Source organism: Mirounga angustirostris, unplaced genomic scaffold, assembly GCF_029215605.1.
Source record: "Mirounga angustirostris isolate CCGP_5_RB_7025 unplaced genomic scaffold, mMirAng1.0.hap1 SCAF_10, whole genome shotgun sequence".
NCBI classification, from domain to species: Eukaryota; Metazoa; Chordata; class Mammalia; order Carnivora; family Phocidae; genus Mirounga; species Mirounga angustirostris.
Genome location: NW_026991718.1, coordinates 30,223,819 through 30,238,366, shown reverse-complemented (window position 1 = coordinate 30,238,366; position 14,548 = coordinate 30,223,819). Strand labels below are relative to the sequence as shown.

The following is a 14,548-nucleotide window of genomic DNA, read 5'->3' as shown; positions in this document are numbered from 1 at the left end:
CTATCCCTTGAGCTGTCTGCTCTGCCAGGGTGCAAACCTTTTTCCCTTTGGGTGCAGAGTGAAAGGAGGACATGTTAAGAAAGGAAGATCTGGGGAGTCTGGAAGGGATTGGAGCCTGGAGGAAAGGAAAGGCGCCTTCCTTAGCTCTGGCCTGCTTCTAGAATATACCTCATTGTATACTGGCCAAGAAGTTGCCCCACTTCCCCCAACCATGCCCTCCTCCTTGCTCCGATGTGCATTGCCCCCACACCCTTGAATTTATTCCCATCTCTGTCCCTGATGGCTGCAAAGCCCAGTGATTCCACGTTTCCCTCTGCTCCTCCCCTGCAAGGCTTTTCCAAGCCTCCCCTCCCCAGAGTGACGCCCTGCCCTCCCCCAGGCTGGCCATGTGGAGTCTGTCTTTTTCCTCCCATCTCTTTACACTTGTGTATTTGGTCTTTGACGCAGGGGCTGACCCCACATGTTATATTACCGTGTGCGGAGAACATTCTGCGGGCGAATGACTTACAGCACATGCTTTGTCTTCTGTTCTTTCTATTAGGGGCATGATTTAGAAGATGAATGTTTATAACATGACCCAAGGAATTTCATCCTCCTCTGGAAAACTGTGTAGGAGAGAATCCTAATGGAGAAAGAGTAATGTCTTCTGGGCTCCTGCCAAACGTTTGGACTTGCTATAAAAAGCCTCTGCGCTCACCTTTTATTGTTTATTGTAAACTCGCTACTTCACCATAGTTGCTGGCTCTTTCTGAAGGAAGAGGTCACAAATAAGTAAGCATCTCCCTGGTTTTCACAGAGAAACAAATTGCAATTGCAGCGATGATGTATTAATTCTGTATTAAGTGCCTTTTTGACCAGGCACCTTAAAAGGCTGTGCATTTCTCCTCTCCTGCATCGCACTGGGGTTGGGGGGCAAATCTGAAAGACTAATCACATTGAAGTGCTGGGGATATGGAAGAGCAGGTCCTTGATAGTGGAAAACAACTCGGGAGTGTCTCCCTCCTGCAGGTCCTTGGGGAGGCGGGCTGGCATGCTGGAAAGGCACAGGATTTGTCGTTAATCCTGGTTCAATCGCTTGGGAAAGTGACGTACCCAGGCTGAACGCCTCATTGGCAAATGAGGGTAATAACAAGTACTCCTCAGGGCTATTGCAAGGATTAGATAAAATAAAGTATCGGGGGGCGCCTGGGTGGCTCAGTTGGTTAAGCAACTGCCTTCGGCTCAGGTCATGATCCCGGAGTCCTGGGATCGAGTCCCGCATCAGGCTCCCTGCTCAGCAGGGGGTCTGCTTCTCCCTCTGACCCTCTTCCCTCTCGTGCCCTCTGTCTCTCATTCTCTCTCTCAAATAAATAAATAAAATCTTTAAAAAAAAATAAATAAAGTATCGGTAAAGAGAATAATAATAATAAAAATACTTCCTGCTTTGTTTCCCTTTGACAGATTTCTTGCCTCATTATGACTCTGGGGAAGGAAGAGAGTGGATGCCGCTTCAGGAAGGAGAAGGGCATATTATGGGAGAATCCCTGTCAGAGAGGAAGGGGAATTGAAACTCTCGAAAGGAGCCTAAGAAATAAAATAATTTGAAGGCAATCCTAGTGAAAAGAGGTTTCCCAAGACTAAGGAAATGCTAAAGCTCTTTAAAGAATTCCTGTAACAAACACGACATCTCTCAAGTGATGGATTGGAAAAGGTAAAGTGCTAGCGTAATGATCTGGGGTAAGGCATAGATTTTCTCCAGAAATGAGGCTAACATGTGTGAACTCCAAGATTTCCTAGGGCTTTGAGAAGATTGTATGTGCCCTACGTGAAGCTGTCCCATTGGGAAAAAGAACCCCACACAATGGCTATGGAGTAGACTCAGTCTAGGTGTGGGGGAGAGAGAAGGTCATGCCTCTGTAGTGCCAGGAAGCTATGTAGTAGACATGTAGCTAGTTGTTCAAAAACAAGTGAACATGCTACATGATAGAGCCAGCAGTTAGATGCCCAACACCCAAAACCAGACCAATTGAGGGGCCCCGAGCTGGAGCCAGTAATCAACAGACCATGAGTTTCATCAGCCATGAACTTTAGTCACAGACATCACACAAGCACCCAGGGAACAGCCCTGGCCAACCACACTGGGTCAGAGACCCAGCTGGTACACCGTCTTCCTCATCACCTTGAGGACATTGGGCATCCCTCTTCAGCCAGATGCCATTTTGGTTGAGGGAGGCAGGAAACCTCGGTGGTAAAACATTTTCCCAAAGATGGGCATGCACCTTGAAGAATCTCTTTAAGATTTAAGACACTGTTTTGAACCCAAAGATTCCTGAAAATGGAAAATTTTCTGTCCCCTGTTGGTCCCTCCCACCCCTGGGCCCAGTAGGATGGGGACTCATGCAGATTTGTCGCAGAGATTAGTTACAGAGAAATAAACAGGCCTAATAGACTTCTACACTATATATTTAAACCTTTCTCTGAATTTAATAGCATCACAGGAGACACTCAATGCATGTAAGTTAAATATAACGAGAGTATCAAATTGGGTGGAATCCCACAAACTGAAAAGATACATGTCTTAACTAAAGTTACTTTCAAAGAAGCTCATCATTCCTGGTGCTAAATGCACCTAATACACATTAGGGAGAAAGTTTGTACATTTTTGTTGGTCAAAAGATGATTTAATTTACTGTAACACGGAAAGAAAAGAAAAATGGAAATATTTCCTAACATTATTTTATTTTATTTTATTATTTTTCTGAGGGGGTGGTGAGGGGCAGACTAAGAGAATCTTAAGTGGGCTCTGTACTGGGTGTGGATGCAGGGCTTTATCTTATGATCAAGAGTCAGATGCTTGACCAACTGAGCCACCCAGAAGCCCCTCGGTTAGTTTAGTTTTTATATTGAACATAGTTCAGATTTTTTTCTCTTGCTCCATAAGTGTGAAGGGGGTGAAGACATCATAGTAATGTCCCCTTTCCAGTGCAATGAGATTTTCACCATGTGGTATTCCTCACCTCTCTCCTTCCTAGCGCTCGAGATTTGGGATCATCCACCTCAGCCAAACGCCTGTAATTTTTGCTACTGTCTCTTTCCACATTCATTCTAGACTTCTTCCTATTATTGTTCTTCCTATTGTTTTGTCATCCCTCTTCACTTAATTAGTCCAAGTGTCTTCTGTGAAAGATAGTATTATCTCCCTCTTGCAGATAAGGAAACAATGAAACAACAGACTTAAGATATTCCTAAATATTTATGGTACATAAAATGATGAGAAGTTTGGTATGATCCCCCAAATCTTGTGAAAATCTGATTCTTAAAGGAGGCCTGACAGCCAAAACTATAATCTGGGAGGCGAAGGTAGATGTCAGCGTGCCCTACCCTGGCTTCTCCTGTCTTGGAGCTCTAGGAATCAGGCTGAGGTATGGTGGAGACAGGAAATATGTCTGCCCAACCTGCACTTTCTCCTTCAGAAATTTCCCCAAAGAAGATCACCAATGAAGGCCAGTCACTGACCCATTTTTAGATATCAGGATTTCATCTCTGAGAAAGAAAACCACAGAAGGGGTCTTTTTCAAGAAGCAGAAGAGCTATACCCCCCTTCCCATCATCACAACAGAAGGTGAGGATTGAAGTTCTCAAGGAACTTCCCCAAAGCCTGAAGCAAATCACAAACCTGCAACGCTGCTTAGAAGGTGTCCTTCAAATCCCCAGCGTTCCTCCAGATCTGAGCTCCATCTCCAGCTATGTCCAAGGCTTGACAGGGATTGTGGTGGTGATGGTGCGGTTACTCTTCCTTCAGACCAAGGTTGTTGAGAGTTTTAAACATATTAGTGCCAAATTCAGCAATTAAAAATCTAATATTAGCTCATCTTCAATCCACTTCACCCAGAAATCCATTTCATAAGAGGAAACATGGAAGTGATTGTACTCCCTACCACTCTGAAGTGAGCAGAGAATGGCTTAATGGTGTTTAAACTTTTTTTTCCCCCAAAGGAAATATTACAGGGAAGTTCAATACATACAACAGCAAACAGCCAACAACTCTGGGTGAAATAAAGGGCTGACAGGAGCCCCACCCTCTGTTCTCACTCTTTCTGCCCTTCCCATATCCCTGGGACATCCCTTCTGAACCCCATGGGCTCCACAGAGCCTAATTTGGAAATCACTCCATATATAAAGAATGTGAGCGAGAAAACCACACGTGAAGACTTATTACTAAGGGTTCCCATAAGCGTCATGGTTTTATTTTGGGGAATTGTGGTTCATTAACCAAATAGGAACTTACTGCCATTTTTGCAAGGGTACTTTATCCCAGGAAAGCCACATACACAGAATAGATGTATTGCATTGCCACGGTGGCCATTTTAAATTTTAGTAAATACTGCCCCTTTGATTTGGTTCTGCTTAAATATGCAAATAAGGCACATTTTCATTGACCCAGAAACTGTGGTAGACTTAACAGGAGTCATTAAAATGTTCAAACACAGATGTATCTCAGGCAACTCCCAACACAGACAGTTTGAAAAAGAAGCTCATCATTCCTGGTGCTGCGAAGTATAATAACAATAAAAAGAACCTAACAATTCAAGATAAATGAAGAGCTATTGTAGGACAACATGTGATTAAAAGCCAAAGCCATTGTCCAGGAAATAACCGCTATACGTACTCAGTGCTAAAACTACCTTGGATCACAGTGGCATCCTGAATACAGTATCCAGAAAAACAAAAAGGTCAACTTCCACTCTATTTGGCTCTGGTCACGTCTCATCTGGAATGTTGACTTAGTTCTGGGTATCTCGCTTTCAGAGGAGCGTGGTCCAAGGGTAATGAATGGACTCTGAGGTGAATTCTTGTTCACTGAGGAAGCGTTGATAGAATTGTAGCTGCTTGCCTGAGAAGGTAGGGCATCAGCGTGATCTTTTACTTCGCTAGGGGTTTTTGTGGAAAAGAATATGGCCAATCTCTCTCCAACCTTTCTTCCCTTCCATCCTTGCTAGTCACCTCTCCTTAGAGGGCTAGCACCAGGGGGTGCCATTTACACAGATTACAACGTCAGGGGAGTCCCTCAGAGCCATGCCATGTGGTGGCTGGGTCACGGCCATCACAAAAAGGATGCGAGTTTTTAATACGTGGCTCCAGAAAGGTAGCTGAAAATGCCAAGACCAGAAGACAAGGGGAGTGAGACTTTGGTTTAGGATGAAGACATTCTAACAGCGGGAGAAGACAGAATGGCAGCTCTGGATGGAAGTATTTGGAAAGGGGTCTTGCAGAGGGGAGCCCTTGCTTCTAAGCTTGATAGTAATGGCAGCAATCGGTGAACTGCGCTTTGATGATGTGACTGGCCTTGTGGCATGTGACTTTTTCACAAGTGTTCTCCTTCTTACTCATCACTACAATACTCCCAGGCAGGAACTACAATGATCTTTCTTTTATAATGGAAGAAATGAAGCTTGGACAAATAGCTTTACTTTTCTAAGGTCGTAGAGAGAACCGGGAACGGAATTGGCATTTGAGCTCAGGTCTCTGACCCAGACTGTAAACTCTTAGCCATTATCCACACTGACTCTCAACAACCAGTTAACAAAATCGCTTCTTTCTTCGTGCGTTCGTCTGCTTGATGGCAGCTACACTTGATCTACAAATCAAAGTGGATCTGGACATCGTACATCCAAGAGTAAAAGCGTTTCTGTGGAACAGAGGTAGGTGAGGCGGGTCTGCCCTGCTCTCACGAGTCGCCGGCATCTGCGTCTTGGACCCGGGGGCGAGGCGCACACCTGGGCTCCAGATGGGGAGAGCCGTCCCGCACACGGCGCGCTGCCAGATCCAGTCCCCGCACTTCAGGGACCCCGCGCAGGAGAGATGCGCAAGGCTCCCCCTGCATATTTTTATGTTGTCATTTCCCAAATGCCCTCTCCAAAAATAACACCTCAAGGAGGCAAGATGTGGCCTCAGAGGATATTTCAGCGCCCCTGGGGAGAGCTGCAGGGAGCGGAGGCCATCAGAGCACCCTCGCTGGCCGCTGTCATTTTGGAAACGCGGAGCGCAAAGGGAGAGCCCGAGCCCTTCACTCCGTGTGCAGCGACCACCGCCGCCCTCCCGTCGCTGGAGCTGCCTGGAAGAGCGCCGGGAGGCCTCCCCGAGGCTCTGTTAGTGCGAACACAGATGCTCCTTCCGCACGCACAGCTTAGGTGGCCACTTCCAGGGGGTGGAAAAGGAGAATCGAAACCTTCCTGTTCTTGCCAAAATAACCATGTGTAGGTCTTTGTTCTGCAAGTCTCGGGAACACACAGATTTCCAAGCAGTGGGAACCTCCTGTCCTGTTCGGTCTTTGGACAAACTCTTGTTCTGCCCATTTCACCCCAGTTTCCTGAAACCCTGGCTGTAGGGCTCCAGTAGCTGGAGCCCGTGAGAGGTTCCTTTGTAAGGAGAGTGTTCACAGCCAAAGCCATCAAGGCAGGCAGTGAGGGACATTGGGCTCTAAGCCAATGACAGCCGTGCCAGGTATTGCCTTGGCTTTCTTGGGCTGAGGGGTCAGCCCCTGAAGGTCTGCTCGCTTCATCTGGCTCCTTTGCAGGAAGGAAGGGGGTAGAACCACTGTCTGTGGGCTGCAGTGAGCACTGCCTGGCTGGGGGAAGGATGGCAGAGGACCAACCTGTTGCTGATCCAAATGTTTAGGGTTTCTTTTGCCCCTTAAGCTGATGGAAGAGAGAAGCTGCAGAGCAAGAAGACTAATCCCCCCTAGCAAGTAATCCAAACACAGAAGCCAGAAATCCCTGTTCCAACCTTTCCTCCATTTTCCCTCTTCGTGAATTTAGGGCATTTGCCAAAGAGAGAAAAAAAATGGAATGAGATGGATTTAGAGAAGAGAGAGCCACCAGTTAGAGAGTTGTGTAGAGAGGCAATGTGATAAAGTAAAAAGAAAAACAGGCTTGGATCAAGAAAACTCAGATTTGGCTCTCGTCTCTGAGCCTGGGGGGCCCTAAGCAAGTTGCCTTTCAGCTCCCAGACCTGGGTCTCTAAGGTCCCTTTCAGCTGTAAGACTAAGACCTAAGAGTTCTTGGTTATATAAAGAGAATTCTTCCAAGACCATAATTATTCCGCTAATCAAGAACTATTTACTAAGTAATTAGTGTGTGATTTTCTGGAGATAAGAGCAAGACATGGTCCTTATAGGCTAGAAAACTGTGACACAGACCAACAATTAAGCATGTGAGAGTCTAAAAATTCTACTAGTTCATAATATGAGTTAATAACATTAATACAGTACCCCCCCCCCCCCCCAGCTTATCCACGGTTTTGCTTTCTGTAGTTCCAGCTACCCATGGCCAACCATGTGGTCTGGAAGCAGATGGGTCCTCCTTTCCATGTACGGTCTGTAGGTCAGCAGTAGCCTAACGTGACATCACAATGCCTACACCATCCACCTCGCTTCATCTCATCACGTAGGCACTTTATCATCTCACATCCTCACAAGAAGGGGAAGAGTAAATACAGTAGAGTAAGATATTTGAGAGAGAGAGATCATATTCACGTAACTTTTATTAAGTATATTGTAAAAATTGTTCTATTTCATTATTGTTGCTAATCTCTTACTATGTCTAATTTATAAATTAAACTTTATCATAGGTATGCATGTAGAGGAAAACAGAATATGTAATATTTGGTACTATCTGTGGTTTCAGGCATCCACTGGGGATCTGGGAACATCTGCCCACAGATAAGGGGAGACTACTGTATTAAGAATTTAATAAGCCATGGGCATCCCTCGGTGGAGAGGCTTATATTTTCTGAGACTGCCCATGTATGTGGCAATGCTTCCTAACCCCAGGGCACACATCCTAGCTGTTCTAATTAACCAAGATGATATTTTGACCATCTTTTGCCTTATTTCTTGCCTATCTCTCAAATAGTTCAGAACTTGGGTGGGGGGAAAGAGGTATATATTAATTTCTTAAATAAATCCCACCATGTCTCTTTAGGAGCGCCTGGGTGGCTCAGTCAGTTAAGCATCTGCCTTTGGCTCAGGTCGTGATCTCAGGGTCCTGGAATCGAGCCCTGCATCAGGCTCCCTGCTCAGTGGAGAACTTGCTTCTCCTTCTCCTTCTGCTTCTCCCCCCACTTGTGTTCTCTCTCTTGCTTGCTCACTTGCTCTCACTCTCGCTCTATCCCAAATAAATAAATAAATAAAATCTTTAAAAAAATCCCATCAGTTCTCTTTAAAAATGGCATTTTCCCCTACTGGGACTGTATAAAGCAAAAGAAACAAGAAAACACTACCAATTCACTCCCTACCCATATTATCCCAATGTTCTACTACTACCCTCATTATAATGCATTCACTTTTTATTGAAACAGTAATTACCAGACCATTTGTAATCCATATGTTTCTACAGGACTGGTAACCAGAACTTGAGGATTAATGGCGAGAGCTATAAAGAAGCTTTTGGACATTTCCCCCGAGAGCCTCCATGAATAGCACCAAGATGAGTAGTAATGGCAAGCTTCCGTGCTTCCCGCTGTCGTGTCCGGTTATGATGCCTTCTTTCCTAACTAGAGGCCAGGAGAAAAGGCTTTTCAGATCTTCCAGAGCATGTATGACATGAAGAGCTCATTCTAGTAAAGGGAACCAGACCCCTGTCATCTGACACTAATGAGGTGCCCTTCCCTTGGCTTAAAGGGATCTGGAGGAGGACGAGCAGATAACCTCCAGCCTAAATAAGTAAAATCATCACCGCTCTGGAATCTCTCTGAAGCATGCCCAGTTACAATGAGGAATTCCACAGGGCACGTGTCCCTCTTGGACTCCTTCCAAAGGAGTAGGTTATCAGAAGGACCTCATTATAACACGGACCCCAGGGACAGTGTTAATCGGCAAGCTTCAGGGTAGCTGGTAAAATTCTGGTGCTAGTCAGTTAATCACTACATGCCTGTTCATACAGTTGAGCCTCAGTCACCTCGAGAAACAACAGCCCAGCCTGTCACTCATCTATCCCTCATTCCTTTGTTGGCCAGCTAGCTTCTAGCCTGTCCACAGGGCACTTCTGAGTGTCTGACAAAACGAGCCTTTTCCTCAAAATGCCTAATCCAGAGGATTTTCTCATGATCTGTTGCTTTTTGTTACCTGTCCTTGTGCTTCATGCCAGGCTCTTGGCTGACTGAGGTTGCTGAAGGCACGAGGATCCTGCCAATGGGCTCGGCTCTCCCACAGGGCTCAAGACACCCAAGTCAATGTCACCACAGTGAAAGGAAGAGCTCAGATGGCCAAGCTCAGGTGGTAAAAGGCCTTCAGAATCTGCCTGGAGGCTCTCACTGGCTTTAGATTGGAAACCATCTTGGCCCCGTCCACCAGGGCAAGCGATTTAATGACAGCTTGAAGAGCACTGAACTTAAACAGAAAGATGAGCACAAGGCAGGAATTTGGACCCCGGAAGAAGGGCCTGAGCAGGGATTATTTTTCTATGGTCTTTGATGAGAACAAATGAAGCTGAGAATTTTCCTTTTGTTCTTCTGGCATTGTTTACTTTCTTTTTATTATTCTGAAGAGCACTTAGAGCTCTGGCAGTGTTTCTGTCCTAAAATCTTATTGTCAGAAGTTTATTTTTCAGCTGTTTCAAATCATATCTGATGGAGTGAGTGCTTTGCCTGGGCTCATCGCTTTATCTAGGAAGAAATAGAGTTCACCCTTTTAAATGACAATGCTGATTGTCTGCAGCTTTAAGTTTTCTACACTCAAGCTGCAGGCTTCACTTAAAAATCTGTTTCCCCTCATCAAAAGGAGCTATGATGGAGCTCCTCACTCTGCCGGCGTCCGGGTAATGACCTAACACGGTGTTTTGGCCTATCGCTGCGTTATGTCAGATTTTCACTGTCTGTGGAGTAATTCTTTGTCAATGGTGGTTTTGTCAACTGTGGTTTTGAGGCAATGGGGTTTTATGCTTGTGCTTGAAGTTTTAAAAATATACAAGCTTTTAACATGGGCAAAGTTTAATTCAGTTCTCTTCAAAAAGTAACCTAATTTGCTGTTATTCCTCCCCCTCCGTCTGGGCATGTGTGGGATGGCGTGAGTAGAGTTGATGCACTACCCTTCTGGAACATGGACAGAATATCAGCATGGAAAAATTATCCCTTCAGCCTTGTGATGATTTGTGAAAAGCTCAGATTAATTTAGCAGGCATTTTCCTGACACCTGTGGAAAGTCAGCGTGTGCGAGGGGTGCAGCGGAACGGTGATGAGGCCACCCTCTGGAGCAAGACCGCCTGTGAGTCCCAGCTGCTTAGCTGTAGTGGATTGAACGCTGGCCCTGACAGATCTGTGGACCTCCTAACCCCCTGGAGCCTGTGAATGTGACCTTATTTGGGAAAGGGGTTTTGCAGATGTAAAACAAGAAGGATCTCTGAGGTGAGAGCATCCTGGATTACAGGGGATGGGGGGGGGGGGTCCTTCATCCAATGACAAGTATCCTCATAAGAGACAGAACAGAAAACAGACTCCGAGGGGGAGAAGGCCCCGTAAAGACTCGGGTGGACATTGGAATAAGGCAGTCACAAGCCAAGGAACCCCTGGAGCATCAGACGCTGGAAGAGGCAAGCCAAGAGTCTCTGTTAGAGCTTTTTGGGGAAGTGTGACTCTGGTGATAGCGTCACTTTGGACTTCTGACCCCAGAACCGTGAGAGAATAAATTTCTGTTGTCTGAAGCCACTCAGTTTGCAGTCATTTGTTACAGCAGCCCCAGGAAATGCACACACAACCCTTATCAGCTGGGTGACCTTGGACAAGTTATTTGACCTCCATAAATCAGTTCCTTCAAAGGAAAGCTCTCGTCCCAGGTCTGCTGTAAGGAAAAACTGCTTTCACTTAGGTGACTGCCTTAGAACAGTGCCGTACCTAGCCTGCTCTAGACGAGTGGTATTTCTGTTCAGTAAGATTCAGTAAGTGCTGGGGGCGCCTGGGTGGCTCAGATGGTTGGGCGTCTGCCTTCGGCTCAGGTCATGATCTCCAGGTCCTGGGATCAAGCCCCACATGGGGGTCCTGGCTGGTTCAGCGGGGAGCCTGCTTCTCCCTCTGCCTCTCCCCCTGCTTGTGTGCTCTGTCTCTCTCTCAAATAAATAAATAAAATCTTTAAAAACCAAACCAAACAAACAAAAAAGATCCAGTAAGTGCTGGTTGAAAGAATCACCATTGGAGAAATAGAAAACTTCCAGAAGCAGCAGCTTCTGCTGATCTCAGTGCCTCCGCAATAGCTCCCAAAGAATATGAAAAAGGAGCAGGATTCCCTGCAAGAGCCATGATTTAAATGCCTCTGAACCTGAGCGGTTTGGGAGAAGGAGGACTTCTGGAAGGTTGTGTGCTAAGATTTTACAAGTACGCCTGTTACAGACTGTGTGTATGATTCCTCCAGTCTCCTGCTCTCCATAAGGTTTGAGCCTCCTGCCTTGGTGGCTGTAAGGACTCCAGCCCGGGGGCAAGGGACAGCTGCTGCCCCTTTGCCTGGAGCCAGGAACCCCGGTGGGGATTTGTGAGGGCCCTAAGGGGTGGACTGGGGCCTAGGAGGCACTTCCTGTCTCACATTCCCCTTCCTGTTCCCAGGATCACAGTTCTATTTTGCTATGAATCCTGGTGTCTTAGTCCGTTCGGGCTACTATAACAAATATCACAAACAACAGAAATTTACTTCTCACGGTTCTGGAGGGTGGGAAGTCCAAGATCGGGGCACTGGCAGATTTGGTGTCTGGTAAGCGTCCCTTTCCCAGGGGGTTGCCTTTTCACTCTAACCTCACCTGGTGGAAGGAAGGGCTGAACGAGCTCTCCAGGCCTCTTTAATAAGGGCACTAATCCCAATCGTGAGGGCTCCACCCCAGGCCTAATCACCTTCCACAGGCCTCACCTCCTAATACCATCACCTTGGGGGGTAGGATTTCAACACACGAATCTGGGGGAAACAGCCATTCAGACCATAGCACCCAGGAAGGCATGAGTCTAAAATGAGAGTGTCTTCTAAGAAGAAATCCTAGATATAAAACCCCATATCAGGGGAGACTCAGGAGGTTTTAGAGCTCAGGAGGTCATTGCTCGGATGTTCATCACGTTTAGATCATTTCAAGCAACATTCCCGTTTTACAGATGAGGAGAGCAACTCTCAGCAGGAGCTGACCCCAGTGGACACAGACTCTGGTGGCAGAAGCCAGCTCTATGTCAGACCCCCTGCTCTAGGGATGTTTGTTCTAGTAAGTAGACCTGGGTGGGAAAGCTGTGAGGGACCAGAGCAAACATTAGGACTTGGATATTTATTTCCGCTAGCCCTACGGCTTATTCTGAGCATTGCCCAAACCCACGTTTGGTTCTGTTACAAAGTGGGCCAACTCTCAGCTCTTCCAGTATCTCCCTGACCCTCTACAGTCTCCAGAACACAGCCTGCATCTGTGGAAGTAGGCATGTGAAATTCAGCCCTGGGCTTTGTATCTCTGAGCATGTTTTCTAAAAGCAACACAACACAACTTCCCGTTCAGGATCATTGGGGGAAAGTAGAGGACCCATGCCTAGGACAGCGCCTGATATATAGTGAGTGGGAGGTAAACATTAGCTATTGTTATTTTTATTTCTACTCACTATGGCTTTGCTTTGATGGAACTCGGCACTATAAAGTGAATGTCATAAAAATGGTCTACCGGAATAGAAGTTACGAGCATGAACTCAGGAACCAGACTGCCTGGGTTCAAATCCCAGTTGTGTCCTTATAAGCTATGTAACTTTAGCTATATTATTTGATTTCCCTGTGCCTCAGTTTCTTCATCTATAAAGAAAAAAAAGCAAGGTAACAATAATATGTGGCATATGGAATTGCAAGGATTGAATGAATACATGTAAACTTCTTAAAAGGGTGCTTGGCACATAGTATGTGCTCAGTTAAGTGTTTACTATATTTTACTTACCCCACAGGATGGTGGTGAGACTCAAATGAGATGCATATTTAGAAGCCTCCAGTGTATTCAGCTGTTATTCATCACTATCATCATCATCAAATGACTGAACCTCTCCCCCCGCCGTGGTCTGCCCTTGTATTTGTTTAACAGCTAATGCTTACTGAAATGCATTACTGATGCATTTATGGAAAGCAGTGTGCAAAGTCTGTTTACTTAGAACAATACTGAGCTGGAAGCTAGGTTTTCAGGAGTTTTCTTACGGAGCTTCTATCCTGATGCTGGTGAATCATTTAAGGTGAGACTAGTGCTCTGGAGGGACACATCTGTGGAAGACCCTAAGTGGAATGGCTGTGTGGTCCCCAGGGTTTCCTCTTTATTGGGAATGGGCTCAATGCACAGTGCTGGAGATCCAGAGGCCATGTCTGTATAACATGGCCCTATCCCCTGGTTGTTGCTGACCTACTCTGTGGTGGGCCCCAACCCTGTCCCCAGTCCTGGATCTGAGGAAATAGGATCAGTCCATTTCTGGTGGCACAGCTGTGCAATTTGAGGTGGGGAGTCTCCAGCTGCCAAGTTTCCAGCCCAGTCTGCAGTAGGAAAGAAAGAGATTGATATGCAGGAAAAAACAGAGTGAGCACATGGGGAGGGCCCTAAGAACATCTGAAGCCATGGGGCTTCATTGTATCCTTGCTCTTACCAAGTAATGTGAGAGAACCTATATCCTTCTAATATAACTCGTTTGGCCTAAGGGGTATTTCTGCTGCATGCAATCAGGAAAATCTTCCTCTTCCTCCTAGAACCAGCCCAAGTAGCTCCAGTTCTATAAAAATTTTTCTGACCCCCTCCCCCACCAAGCCTAGTCTAACCTCCCTCTGCATGGCACTCCCTAGACCCCTTACGGCACTAAGCTTTTTAAGGACAGTGTCTGGGTCTTATTTGTCCCAAATTTCCATCACCTAACCCAGTGCTGGGGCTCAATAATAGCTTGACCTTGTTTTTAAGTGAATATGTGAACGAGGGCATGCAAATGGCCTCTGACTGACAGGTCAGATTATCTCTATGATCTTCCCTAAACTGGAGACTCTCTGATGTGATCCTAGGTTCTTTGTAAAGGCAGACTCTGAAGGGGCTCGATGGAAGGTTCTAGAACTCCAGAGGTTGACAGTCTCCATTTCATACTATTCAAACTGTACTTCCTCATCGACGTCTTTCCTCTTCCGTGCCCCAGGCTGTCTCCAGCACCACTCAGGTGGTTTGGCATTATGAATCACTAGCATCCCTTTTAGGCTTACAAATGGAGTAAGAAGAGATGATGAAGGGAGAGAGATGCTGAAATTGAGAGCTGACTTCAAGAAGAGGTAAGAGGAAACTCGTGCTGCATATGTGTGGGAGAGAAATCTCCAGAAGAAGAAGTGGACTGAACTACAAGCTATGAAAGTCAGGAGAGGAACTGGTACCTGAAAGAACCGTGGTTGATCAGTCAACTCAGTGAAACAACTAAATTGACTGAAGCTATAAGATGTTAGAATTCTCTGTTCCCAGTAACCTAAAAGTTACTTTCATCTGCTTAGCTTGATCCTGGGGAACAGCCTGGCCAGGGACAACCTGGCTGCAAAGGGGCACGGATGACTAAGTCTACTCCCCTC

General features: G+C 46.1%; 1 long non-coding RNA gene across 6 annotated transcripts in view; it reads right to left on the bottom strand.

The window, feature by feature from the left end:
- The window catches only part of LOC123850993 (uncharacterized), an 84,795-nt gene that overhangs the window by 29,251 nt on the left and 40,996 nt on the right, over nucleotides 1–14,548 (bottom strand). For 5 of the 6 annotated variants that reach the window (XR_010405521.1, XR_010405524.1, XR_010405519.1 and 2 more), the window contains exon 4: nucleotides 3,656–3,775. The exons of the other annotated variant lie outside the window; for it this stretch is intronic. This is a non-coding gene — a long non-coding RNA (uncharacterized LOC123850993). The remainder of the gene's footprint in view (nucleotides 1–3,655; nucleotides 3,776–14,548) is intronic. 6 annotated transcript variants of the gene reach the window in all.